The sequence below is a fragment of the Nicotiana attenuata genome, unplaced genomic scaffold (genome assembly GCF_001879085.1).
Source record: "Nicotiana attenuata strain UT unplaced genomic scaffold, NIATTr2, whole genome shotgun sequence".
In the NCBI taxonomy this organism is placed as follows: Eukaryota; Viridiplantae; Streptophyta; class Magnoliopsida; order Solanales; family Solanaceae; genus Nicotiana; species Nicotiana attenuata.
Window position 1 is genome coordinate 72,231 of NW_017672013.1, and position 12,998 is coordinate 85,228.

Sequence of the window (12,998 nt, forward strand, 5' to 3'; positions counted from 1 at the left end):
TAAAAACAAATTTTAATGGAAATTGGTTGACTTGGGGAATTGTGTCGGCTGGTCTTGTCTTCACGAGAGGCGCCATCACGACCGGGTCCGGTTTGGGGTCGTGACAAGTTGGTATCAGAGCTTAGGTTACATAGGTCTCACGAGTCATGAGCAGGTTTAGTAGAGTCTCGCGGATCGGTACGGAGAAGTCTGTATTTATCCTCGAGAGGCTGCAGAACCTTTAGGAAAACTTCACATTCTTGAATTCTTATTGTGCGCCCTTGATTCAGCTTGAAAAGTAACTCTTGAAATTCCTTCCACGCGTTAATATGCGCGCATGAGCGCTTAGTATCAGATGTGCATCGATGGCTTGTGATTCCCTGATCGAGGGGCGAGATGTGATCTCTGTGTGTTGATGTTGGGCCAGTCTAGAAAGACTTGAGGCCGGATTATTACCTATTGCTTGAGCCCTGAGCGGTTGCTTGCGTGAGCACTTATTTCTGGATCTAAATGTGCTGTTGTGCCCCTATTAAGGGAAGTGATGACTGGTTAGTACGTGATGAGGGTGATGTGACTGCGAGATGTGATCATATGATTTGGAAGCGACGAGAAGGATCTGCTGGAGGATAGATGATCTATTAGGTGTTTGATTTCTATTGTGATTGGATGTATAGCCCTGAGTTATGGGTGTGTGAAGAATCTTTTCATGTTTCCTAGTTGGGAGTAAAGTAAATTTCATGTTACGGTATGAGTCGAGACTCAGGAAGACTAAGTGACTGCGTAATGGTTATGACGGTGGAAGGTATACATAAATATTAGTTTAAGGCGAAGCAGGTGGGTTATCTCCTGCGAAGTGTTCTGGAGTTGTGTGATCCTTATGTTGTCCGTTAGAAGATCCCATTTACAAGTAAAATATATGTGTTGAAATTTAGTTAGGGTCGCTTAAGAGGGTGGGTTTAGTTTTTACGTGAGGAAATGCGAGAGTTGCAGAAGTTATAAAGTACCAGATGGTCTGTGTTCCACGAGCGTATGAAGGATTGAGTTAATCTCACTGTGGTATTATGGCAGCAATTAAGTATATGCGTTATGGGTTATTGTGTGTGTTTTGATCTATGGCTTCGAGCCAAGTGGGGGAGTTTGCTATTGATTATCTGATTGTACGGTTATGTGCTATGTTGGTCCCAGTTCGAGGCGTGCTGGTGAATCAGTTATGGTTTGCGGAGATTGAGCTCGAGGATGGCTCGAGTAAAGGAAAAAAAATTCGACTAAGGTAAGGTGACATTTCGCGGTGTCGGGAGTGCTAATGAGGCACAGGTCGTTCGGTTCTTTTGATCGGACTAATTGCATATTGGGTAGAGTGGATGATTATAGAGAATGATTCTAATGCAATCTGGGTTTTACATGTAACAATTGGAGATTTTCAGGTGTATAATTTGGCTAGAAACTGAGATTTTGCATCTGGAGGGTGTCAAGACTTGAGTCATTTCTACATCAATTATGGAATTCTATACATCAGCATTAGGAAAATAATGTCTTCAGATTCGCAGTCTTTTCAGGGTAGGTATTCTGAATGTGGTGCTTTTGGGGAATATTTGAAAGAGAATTCAGCGGGTTGTGAGCCTTAGACTGTGTGGTATCATGCTTGGGTCTCGTGTGGTGAGCCTGGGTTGAGGAATCGCGATGTTATAGCAAGAAACAGTATCAGGTTAAAGGAAAATCGGAAGGGAGCTCGGGTAGATGGGATAGTTTGGTAGTATGCCGAACCAGTATGGCAAAGATATGATTAGTTCTTTAGATGTTTGCGAGGTAATGAGCTTCTACAGGTGTTTCACGGCACTGCTCTTAGATTTTGGGTGGCTTGTATAGCTTGGTTGAGTTAGAAGGATTCATTCATGTCAGCTTTGGTTTCGTCAAAAGGGGAGACGGGGAGTTCTTGATGATTTCTACTGCGGTTAGAGATGCGTATTTTCTGCGAGTGTAAGAAGCAAGGAATGTGTAGAGATTTTCTTCTGAATGGGATCAATGGAAAGTTCTTGTTTGGCTGAGTACATAGTTGCTTGTGGCTCGGAAAGGATATGAAATTCTCATGCTATTTTAGGATGGTTTGGTATATGCGGCATGTGTGGACGATTGAGATCTGCGTGTGTAAGGCTACGGTTCAGTTCTGAAAGGAAGGACATAAATTCTTAGGCAGCACGGGCAATTTTGGATGAATAAGGGAAAGGTACTACTGATTGGTTTGGCTTGATGAGGGTATACATTTCAGAAACAGCGATGTGTTTGAGTTATGGATGCTTTATTGATATTGCGGCACTATCTTGTCTTATCGACTAAGGATATGCTAGTTGCCAGATGGCACAGAAGAATTATAGGTGTACCTCTCGTAGGATGATTGAGTATTAGAGGTGTGTTGTATATTCCAGCGGCGAAATTGGGATCAGATATGGTAATTCATGTGCTTTATGGACTTGGAAACTGGAAGTTCTCATAAGCAGGTTAGCTCGTGGTTGAGGACGGTAAAGATGTGGGTAAGTTAATCAGATGATAGTATGTGCTATAATTCAGTCAATGTGAACCTTCGGAGGGTTATTTATCTGTTGTGAGTGACTAGAGTTGGTGTATGGTTCATTAGTAGACTTATATGGATGCATGTTCTGCATCGGGACGGCTTTGTTGACCCTGAATTGTATTGTTGAGGGATGTGTTGATTCGATTGTTATTGAGCTTATTAGTAATCTGGGAGGTCTATGAGTCATCTTTCTATGTTGCGAGGTGTTATGATTTGTTGGTTATAGGCACATATGGTGCGGTTCTATTGGGGTCTCATAGTGGGAGTCGAGCGGGAGGAGTATTGGATATTGCTTGGCGGATGGAGCATCGATTATGTCCTTCGGGTTGTGCGGTGTTATGTATTTGCTTCACCGTGGTTATGATGATTTACTTTGGTTCTAGACATCAATTGCGCGTGGTCGTCAATTTCGAGCAGAGTGACTTAAGGTGTTTCATGTGGAGCAGTGTTTGGGTAGGGTCGCGCAGTGCAGCGAAGTTATGTGGAGGTATGACTTTACGGGTTATATTCGTGTGATCGGTTTCTATGATGTGGGACGGGTCCTCGACCTTGTGTTGTAGTGGTACTGGTGAGCTTGTAGTACAGCTCTTTCATTTGAGTCATTTTCATGATCGAGTATGTTCGGACCATTGCTTATTGGTACGCGTATTGCGCAAGTTATGGCTTAGGCCTGTATTGATGTGTCATGTCACCAGAGTAGTGTGTTGGATTAGAGGAGATCGTTAGGATCATTAATGAATACGAACGGATTTGATTTCAGCATGCTGGAAGGATAATATCGAGGTTCAGCTCAGAAAGTTGCTATGGCCTTTGCCAAAGGAGAAGTGGCTTCAGGAATGGTGAATCTGAGAAATGGTTATGGCTTACTGCGTGTTTTAGCTATCATTGGCAGCATATGGAGGTGTTGGAATGAGACTTTAGTGATAAGAGTTTTTCTATCGGTATTCGGGTGTTGTGTGCAGCTGCTGTGATTAGAAGTTAACACTACAAGTGTTTGAGTTATGTGGTATATCATGTGATTGCACCTGAGATAGCAGGTATGGGTTATTACAGCTTGTTCGGGCTTATACGCAGTATAAATGTGAGATTCTGATTGCATCGAGGATTTCAGAAGTGGAAATGTGGTTCAATGGTTTATGGGCTAGATTGTATTGTAAAATTTCAGTTTATATGTGTTATCGGACCTATATGAGATAGGGTCACGTGGGATCACCCCCGGGTATATGCATGGTAAGGCTATTCAGCGAGTGGTTGGCTTTTGGAACAACTCTGGGCACGTTTGAGGACGAACGTACGTTTAAGTGGGGGAGGATGTAACGACCCGACCGGTCGTTTTGAGTTTTTGCACTTTGTTCGTCAGTTCTCGGACATAACTTGCCCCGTGTGGTGTATTATGACTCATGTAATTGTTGGTTTTGGTTTTCAAGGTAATCGGAATGAAATGGGAAGAACAGTTGTCAGTTTGAAGCTTGAAATTTGACAGGTTTGACCAAGATTTGACTTGCTTGTGTATAAACTCGGGTTGGCATTTTTATGATTTTGTTAGCTCCGTTAGGTGATTTGGGACCTAGGAGCGTGATCAGAATGCATTTTGAAAGTCCGTGGAAGGTTTAGGCTTGAATTGGCGAAATTGAGATTTTGGCGATTTCCGGTTGGTAGGCGAGATTTTGATAAAAGGGTCGGAATGGAATTTCGAGAGTGGTAGTAGCTTCGTTATGTGATCTGGGATGTGTATGCGAAATTTCAGGTCATTCGGACGTGGTTTGGTATACTTTTTGACCAAAAGCGAAATGCGAAAGATTTTAGAACCTTAGACTTGAATTTGATGCCTCTTTGTGGTTTTGATATTATTTAAGGTGTTTTGAAGATTGGTACAAGTTCGAATAAGGTTATGGGATATGTTTGTGATTTTGGTTGAGGCCTCGGGATGGTTTCGGATAGTTATCGGGAAGTCGGACTTGAAGTTTTGCAGTAGAAAATTTGCTGCCTCTGTTGTTTCCGCACCTGCGGATTGGTGACCGCAGGTGCGATGCCGCTGGTGCGTAAAGGAGACCGCAAAAGCGGTGATGGCCGCAGAAGCGGAGACTTTGACCGCATCTGCGGAACCGCAGGTGCGGTACCTGGGTCGTAGATACGGAACCTGAAGGAGTAAGTGAAATCCGCAGAAGCGGGTCTTTTTCCGCAGAAGCGAAAGCGCAGGTGCGCTTTTGGTATCGCAGGTGCGGAAATACCTGGGCCAGAAAGTATATAATGTTCCTTCGTGAAATTTTGCTAAGTTCTCCATTTTTGAAGACGGGAAGCGAGCTAGGGCAGCGAATTCAAGGGAGAATCGAAGTGAAACAGTTGAGTAAGTTCCCTAAGCCTAATTACTCATGTTTATGATTATTTTTCCATTGTTAAATCATGGCATTAGAGGAAATTAAGGGATTAGGGCTTGGGATTAAGAGACCATTGAGTGGGGATTTGAGGGGCCATTTGAGGTCCGATTTTGATGTTCTTGATATGTATGAACTCGTGAGAGGATGAGGATTCCATTGATGTTAATTTTATCGAGTTCCGAGACATGGGCCCGGGGTCCGGGTTTGAGCAATTTCGGGATTTTTGATGTAAATTGGATATTTTCGAGTGGGCTTTGTTCGCTTAGCATATTTTAATGGTTATGTGCTGATTGTGGCTATATTTGGAGCATCCAGAGGTCGATTCGTACGGGCAAAGGCATCGCAGGCTAGAGTTTGGACCGGATCAAGGTAAGTAATGATTGTAAATACTGTCCTGAGGGTTTGAAACCCCGGATTACACATCGTTGTGTTATTTTGAGGTGACGCGCACGCTAGGTGACGAGCGTGGAGTTGTGCACCGTTGGGGATTGTGACTTGGTCCGTCCCGTACGATTGTTAAGTCGCATATTTCATTTGAAACCTTATGATATTCCATGTTATAGAGATTGATATTATTTTTTTGGGTTGTATGCCATGTTTGAGGCCTTGTGCCGACCTGTTGAGACCCTTAAGAGAATTTTATACTATTTTTCCGCACTCTATTTGTTTTGAAAGCATATCCTCAGTCATGTTTTTACCTGGTTATTGTTTAAATCTGGTTTTACCACTATATTTCTTAAAAATATGACAACTGTTTGGGCTGGGTTCCCTGTTTTACTGATGGTCCGAGTGATCGTGAGTTGATGACTGAGATAGACCGAGGGTCTGATTGTGAGGTTGATGACTGAGATAGACTGAGAGTCTGATTGTGAGGTTAATGACTAAGAGAAGCCGAGGGCCTGGTTGTGAGGACTATATATATGGATCGGGCTGCACGCTGCAGCGATATATGGATCGGGCTGCAACGCCGCAGCGATATGTTGGATCGGGCTGCACGCCGCAGCGATATAGCGCTTGGGCTGTAGGAGCCCCTCTGGAGTCTGCACACCCTCAGTGAGCGCAGTCGACTATATATATGGATCGGGCTGCACGCCGCAGCGATATATGGATCGGGCTGCACGCCGCAGCGGTTACTATATGGTACCTATTGAGCGTGAGTGCTGAGTGTGAGCGCTGAATGGAAGAAGTTGAGTCACGAGTGACTGAGAGGCTAGCTCGAGGGGCGATAGTTATATACATGCACATGAGTGATGTTTGCCTGAGGGGCCTGATTATGAACTTATTGATTTTCACTTCTCTTTAGAGTGAGTTTCTATCTAATATGTTGATTTAATTACTGTTTTCACTCATCTTTATACTGAGCCTCTGTCGAAAATGTTAGATAAATGCTTTTAAGCAACTTTCATTTAAGTTGGGGTTTTTGAGATGTTCAGAACTTAATCACTGATTTGGCTTTTGTTATTTCCACTGAGATTTTCTTGCTAGGAGGTGTTTATGACTCCTGTTTTGCCCGAGGGGCTATTTATGAACTATGTTTTGCCCGAGGGCCGATTATGGTTTTCAGCTCTTTTATTAAAAAATGGCATTGAACCCCTACTGAATCTGTCGGAAGGCAATTTAAATAATTTTTATCAAAAGCTTGATCTTAAAAGAGGCGATTGACTCGTATTCTGATTTACCAGCCTGTGTGCTTATTGAGTTTAACATAAATGTGGATTCATTGTTTCCTACTACTGAGTCTTTATTTACTCTTATTACTTACTGGGTTGGAGTACATACATTACTCCCTGCACCTCGTGTGCAGATTCAGGTATTTCGGAACCCGGTAGCGGGTGTTGGTTGCTCAAACGCGGAGTCATCAGAGTTAGCAAGATGGTTGCACGACGTTCGCAACACCGCTTCCTTCCTCTCATTTTCATTTCTGTACTTAGTACATTTTACTGTTTTTATTGTATTCAGACCTTGGTAGATGCTCATGACTAGTGACACCCCGATGTTGGGCTTGTGTAATTATTCTGCATTTTTCTTTTAAATGTTCATTATGAGATTAACGGTTTATAAATGGTATAAAAATAACTTTTAATGGAAATTGGTTGACTTGGGAAATTGTGTCGGCTGGCCTTGTCTTCACGAGAGGCGCCATCACGGCCGGGTCCGGTTTGGATCGTGACAACCAGGCACCAGTGAGTTAGAAACACTCTCAGAAGAAGTATCATATCGAGACCCTCCACCACGAACCATAGCATTGGAAGAGCAATCATGCTCCAGCAAACATGAGCAGCAATTTTCCTTGGAGGAGGCCCCTTAGTAAGCTTGAAATTGGGAGGATACCCATGCAACTTGTAACACTTGTCAACGGTATGTCCTAATTTCCTGCAATACATACAGATTGGAGGCTTGGAAGAATCAAAATTGACTTTGGAAGGGTAGACTTGCTTGGATACACCAGCATTGATTGAAGCAGAACTAGGGAGAAACTGAGGAGAAGTGGAAACTTGTCTCTGTTTTTCATCCGAGAGTAAGATGCTGTAAACAGTGCTAACAGAAGGAAAAGGTTTAATCATGAAGATGTTGCTCCTAGTATGTATGTATGTATCATTTAAAACCATCAAAAATTGATAAACCTTTTGGACATCCTCATCCTTCTGATAATCAGACTTCACACCACAATTACTACAACTCCTGACTCTAGTACCTGATAAGGCAACAATCTCATCCCATAGTTGCTTGATTTTATTGAAGTAGGATGCAATGTCAAGAGATCCTTGGGATATATGGGCTAATTCCTTTTTGAGTTCAAAAATTATGGCAGCATCACCCTAACCATATCTCTCTTCCAATTCCCCCAAATGTCTTTGGCAAGCTCAAAATATTCAACACTACGAGCTATGTCCTTATACAAAGAGTTGGTTAACCACGAAACCATCAGATCATTACATCTCTGCCACTGTCTCGCTAGAGGAGAGGTATCAGGGGGTTTATCGCTAGAGGAGAGGTATCAGGGGGTTTAACAGAGACTTCATTGACGAAGTCAAGTTTGTTTCTGACAGAAAGTGCCACTAGAATAATGTGTATCCAGCTCCCATAACCAGTGCCATCAAATGGTGCTGAAACTAAAGAGGTTCCTAGCACATCAGAAGGATGCAGATACAGAGGATGACAAGGATGTGCATAGTCATCCTCATGGAAAGCAGAACGAGAAGATGCAGGTCTAGAATCAGAGAGGATAGGGGTAGGGGTAGATGAATTTTTGTCTGGCATTTTCTCAAATTATAAGGGAAAAGATATCAACAAACACTATGCATGCAATCTACAAGTAAGTAAGTTTACCAAATTTCCTTTGTGAAGCGAAAGCAACAACGCCACTGATGAAATCACGAACATCAAACCCTAACTTTGGCTTGAATTTGATGAAACTCAAAATCAACGGGGGAAATCCAAAGAGATGAAGCAGAGTATAAAAGGAATGAGCATCAAAGACGCATAACTTTGACGAAAAACTATAAATTTCGTCAAAATTAGTCAACCACATCGAAGAGAATCGGAACAGAAAACTCCAATGAAAAACCTCAAGGGTAAGATCAGATGAAAGGAAATCACGAGCTTTAACTGGATCTTAGCTTTGATACCATGTTAAGACTGAGATTCGAAGTAAAATTGAAGAATCCATAGCTAGGGTTAGAAAGGTTCAGAGAGAGAGAGAGAATTGGGATCCTTTCATTACTGCTTAGAAAGAAAATGAAATAATTGTCCGTCTCTAATACATATGGGCCTGTCTCTCTCTCTCTCTCTCTCTCTCTCTCTCTCTATATATATATATATATATATATATATATATATATATATATATATATATATATATATATATATATAGCCTAAACACTAATCTCTAACTACAAGATGCTGAATAATTACAAATGGGCTTCGAGGCCCAATACAAAGAATCAAAGAATGAATTAATTCTACTACTATCTACTACCAATACTAAAATACTACTAACCATTTGCACTAATCTCAACAAGATTTTGTGTAGATATTAGCAAGGCCTCCTATATATCAATCCTCGGACGTCTCATTACTTTTAGGTTGACTGTCAATATGCTTTAGCTAAAGTCCGCCATGGCTTGCTTTGTGTCTCGCTATGCAGGCAACACCAAGAGAAGACGTTCAACCCGAGGACATTTCTTGGGCAAGATTACAAGTGGTCTAAGGTTTTGTTGTCCTCGTACTATTCGAAATTATTCAATTTTAATTCCTTCTTCATTATATTATTTGTCCATCATTTTCTTGCTAGCGAATAGTCCCCTATTTCCCTTATCATTAGGTGAACTCCAACATAAAACTTGTAGACTTCCGTACGTTTAAATTTTTCAAGAAAAAATTAACTCTTAACTGTGACTATAGTTTAAAGTTACCTTTAAATTAGAGCTCATTTAGGGATCAACGGCAAAAACAAAATTTTTACTAATCGGAGTTAATATTAGCCAAAAATTTAACGAATAATAAAATTGTTCAATTTCGAATAGCAACCCTTTTCGCTTTAGTCACTGAATATGGACTAACGCCTTTCAAACTCATGATACAGTTTCTAAACTTGTGTAACTTTTCTATTTTCAACTAACACTTGGCCAGCTAATAGTTCGATTTGGTGTAACACAGATTCTTGGTTTGGTGGCTAAAATGTAGGAACTAAATGTTCCGCCTAAACATGATGCGTGTTACATTCTCGCCTGGGGCATGTGTCTACCTCACTCCTCATTTTTGTGCTTCTCAAAACCAATTTATATCCTTAAAAAAATTGAGTGGCATAATTCTTCTCCTGCCACGATAATTTGAATCCAGATCGTTGTGTCGTTAAACCTTCTTTCTTGATTTGGGAAGATACATTTCTAGATCTGAGCAATTCCTCTTCTGGGTTTATGTATTATGAGAATATTTTAAACTCTCAAACATTCATGGAATCTAGTCGCACATTGAAATATCAAGATGAGTTTTTCAGCATCTTTCTCAAGTATGGAAATTTACTTGTTTTATCCACAATGTTTTTCTTATTTCATGGTTCACAGAATTCCTGCCACACCACCACTTGAAGCAAGAAACTGGCATCTTAATCATGTACTCTTTGGTACGACAGATACTAAGGTTGTGATGGAAGGGATAGGATTCCCTCGACCTTCATCACAGGTCTTGAGGTCGAGTCTTGCAAATGAAAAATTTCTCTTGCAAATGAATGTGCATGAAGATACATACTGTGACGATCCGACCCGTCGTCACGTGAGTTACCGCCCCGTTTCTCCCATGTTATGCTCCTTCATGTTTCATTATCAGTATTTGATGTGTTAGAGTTGGTTTGGAATGGTTTTGATAAGAAATGAGACACTTAGTCTCTTTAAGGAAGGCTTGTTTTGGAAAAGTCAACCGATGTTTACCTATGAGTTAGAGGGCTCGGATGTGGATTCCGACGATTCGGTTAGCTTCGGGGGATGATTTGTGACTTAGGAGTGTGATCGGAAGTAATTTTGGAGGTCCGGTGTAGAATTAGGCTTGAATTGGCGAAGTTAGTATTTTGGCGAATTCCGGCGGATAGGTGAGATATTGATCCGAGGGTCGGAATGAGATTCCGAGAGTTGCAGTAGCTTCGTTAGGTGATTTTCGATGTGTGTGCAAAATTTCAGGTCATTCAGAGGTGTTTTGGTTGAGTTTTTGATCGAATGCGTGTTTCGGAAGTTTTAGAAGAACTTAGGCTTGAATTCGATGAGAAATGATGGTTTTAGTGTTGTTTGAGGTGTTTTGATAATGGGAGCAAGTTAGAATAAGGTATTGGATCATGTTGGTGTCTTTGGTTGAGGTCCCGGGGGCCTCGGGGTGATTTCGGATGGCTAACGGGATGAAAATTTAAGTTGGAGATTGCAGGTTCATATCTGATATCTGGTATTTTCGCTTCTGCGGAAACGGACCGCAGAAGCGGTTCCGCAGAAGCGTGAGGAGGGTCGCAAAAGCGGCTTATGGCCTAGTAGGGTAGTTTCGCAGAAGCGAAACTTTTTCCGCTTAAGCGAGTCCGCAGAAGCGGACAGGCGAAAGCAGAAGCGATTTTTGTGCTGGAGAGTTAGTTCCGCAGAAGCGGACATTATGTCACAGAAGCGGCCTTGGATTTTAAATGAAATTCCGCAGAAGCAGAAAAATTACCGCAGATGCGGTAGTCGCAGAAGCGACAAAGGACCGCAGAAGCGGAAATAACTGATCAGAAAGGGTTTTAATTCCCTTCGCGAAATATTTACAGAATACATATATCAACTTCGGACTTGGGGTGTTCTTGAGCGATTTTGAAGAGGAAATTCAAGGTCTTCGATCAAGTAAGCATTTTTGGACTTAGAACACAATTTTATCATGCAAATACATGAAATTAGGCTGAAAACTTAAGGAAATAAGGTCAAAAATGGTGGTTTAGGGCTTGAAACCTAAGAGAACAAAAATGAGAATTTGAAGGGTCATTTGGACTCGGATTGTGGTAAATTTGATATGTATAGACTCGTGGCGAGACGAGGAATCCGGTGATGTGAATTTTGTAATTTTTAGAGACGTGGGCCCGGGGCTCGGGTTTTGCAAACTTCGTGATTTTCGATGTTTTTCGAGTCTTTTCGATTGGGTTATATTCCCTTGGCATATTGTGACGTATACATTGTGGTTTTGGTCAGATTCGACGCGCGAAGAGGTGAATTCGAAAGGCAAGGGCATAGCAAGCTAGGACTTTGGCCGGCTTGAGGTTAGTAATAAATGTAAATGCTGTGTTGAGGGTTTGAAACCCCGAATTTGCACAATGTAGTACTATGTGAGGTGACTTGCATGCCGGATAACGGGCGTGGGGTAGAGCACCGTCGGGGATTGTGACTTGGTCCGTCCCGCTTAATAAAATTACTACCTAATTATTTGTAGTTTTGTGATATCCTTATAAAAATGGATTAATTGTCATAATTGGGCTTCGTGCCAATTACTTGAATCCTTCGGGGATTATTTTTACTGGTTTCTTACCATATTTCTATATGTTAAACTCAGTCCTGGTGTTTGACACTGTTTTGTAAACTCAGCCATTTTTTCTTAAAGCAGAAACTAAATTAATATTTTTAAATAAAGTTTGGCTTGAATATTTTTATACTATTATGCCGAAAGGCTTATGTGATTTTGAACTGATTATTAGATCGGGCTGCACGCGCGCAGTGGTATGATAATGATATTGATATGAGGCCAAGGGCCTGTTTGATGCCACGAGATGACTTATTATTGCGCTTGGGCCGTAAGGGGCCCCTCCCGGAGTCTGCACACCCCCAGTGAGCGTCGTCGACGTTAAATAAATGGAGCGGGCTGCACGGCCGCAGCGGGTTACTGGAGGTACCGGTTTATGTGTTGCATTGCATACTTGATTGCCATTTACTTATATACCTGCTGTGATATTCTATAATTGTTTTCATTAGTTTATTGAGTTTATATTATCTAGATTGAGCTGCTGTAATTATAGCTTCCTTTGTGCCTGTCCAGGATTTCTTACTCTCAACCCTTATTTATGTTTATTACTTTCTGGTTTGGAAGTACTCACAATACTCCCTGCACCTTGTGTGCAGATTCAGGTACACCACAGGGTGAGTGAGAATTTGTTAGCTGAGCAGCAGGATCTGGGAGTATCGAGGTAGCTGCATGGCGTTCGCAGCCTTGATCTCTCCCATCTATCTTTATCCTTTTATTCGTATTTTCTTTCCTAGACAGATTTGTGATTAGGTGAATATTCTGTATTAGAGGCTCATATTCGTGACACCAGATTTGTGGGCTGACTAGTATTTTATTTGGGGGTTTTCGAATATTAGAGATTATTTCAGAGATTTCGCACTTAAATTTGGTATTTTATTAGTGAATATTTATTTATCTATCTAGATTAATTGGCTAAGGTTGTGTACATGGTCGGGCTTGCTTAACAGTATGTTGGGCGCCATCACGACCGGGGTTGGGGTCGTGACACATACCGTGGACTTTTACAAGTTGTAAGACATTTTAATTCTATGGTGCGAAAAAGATTGTACATT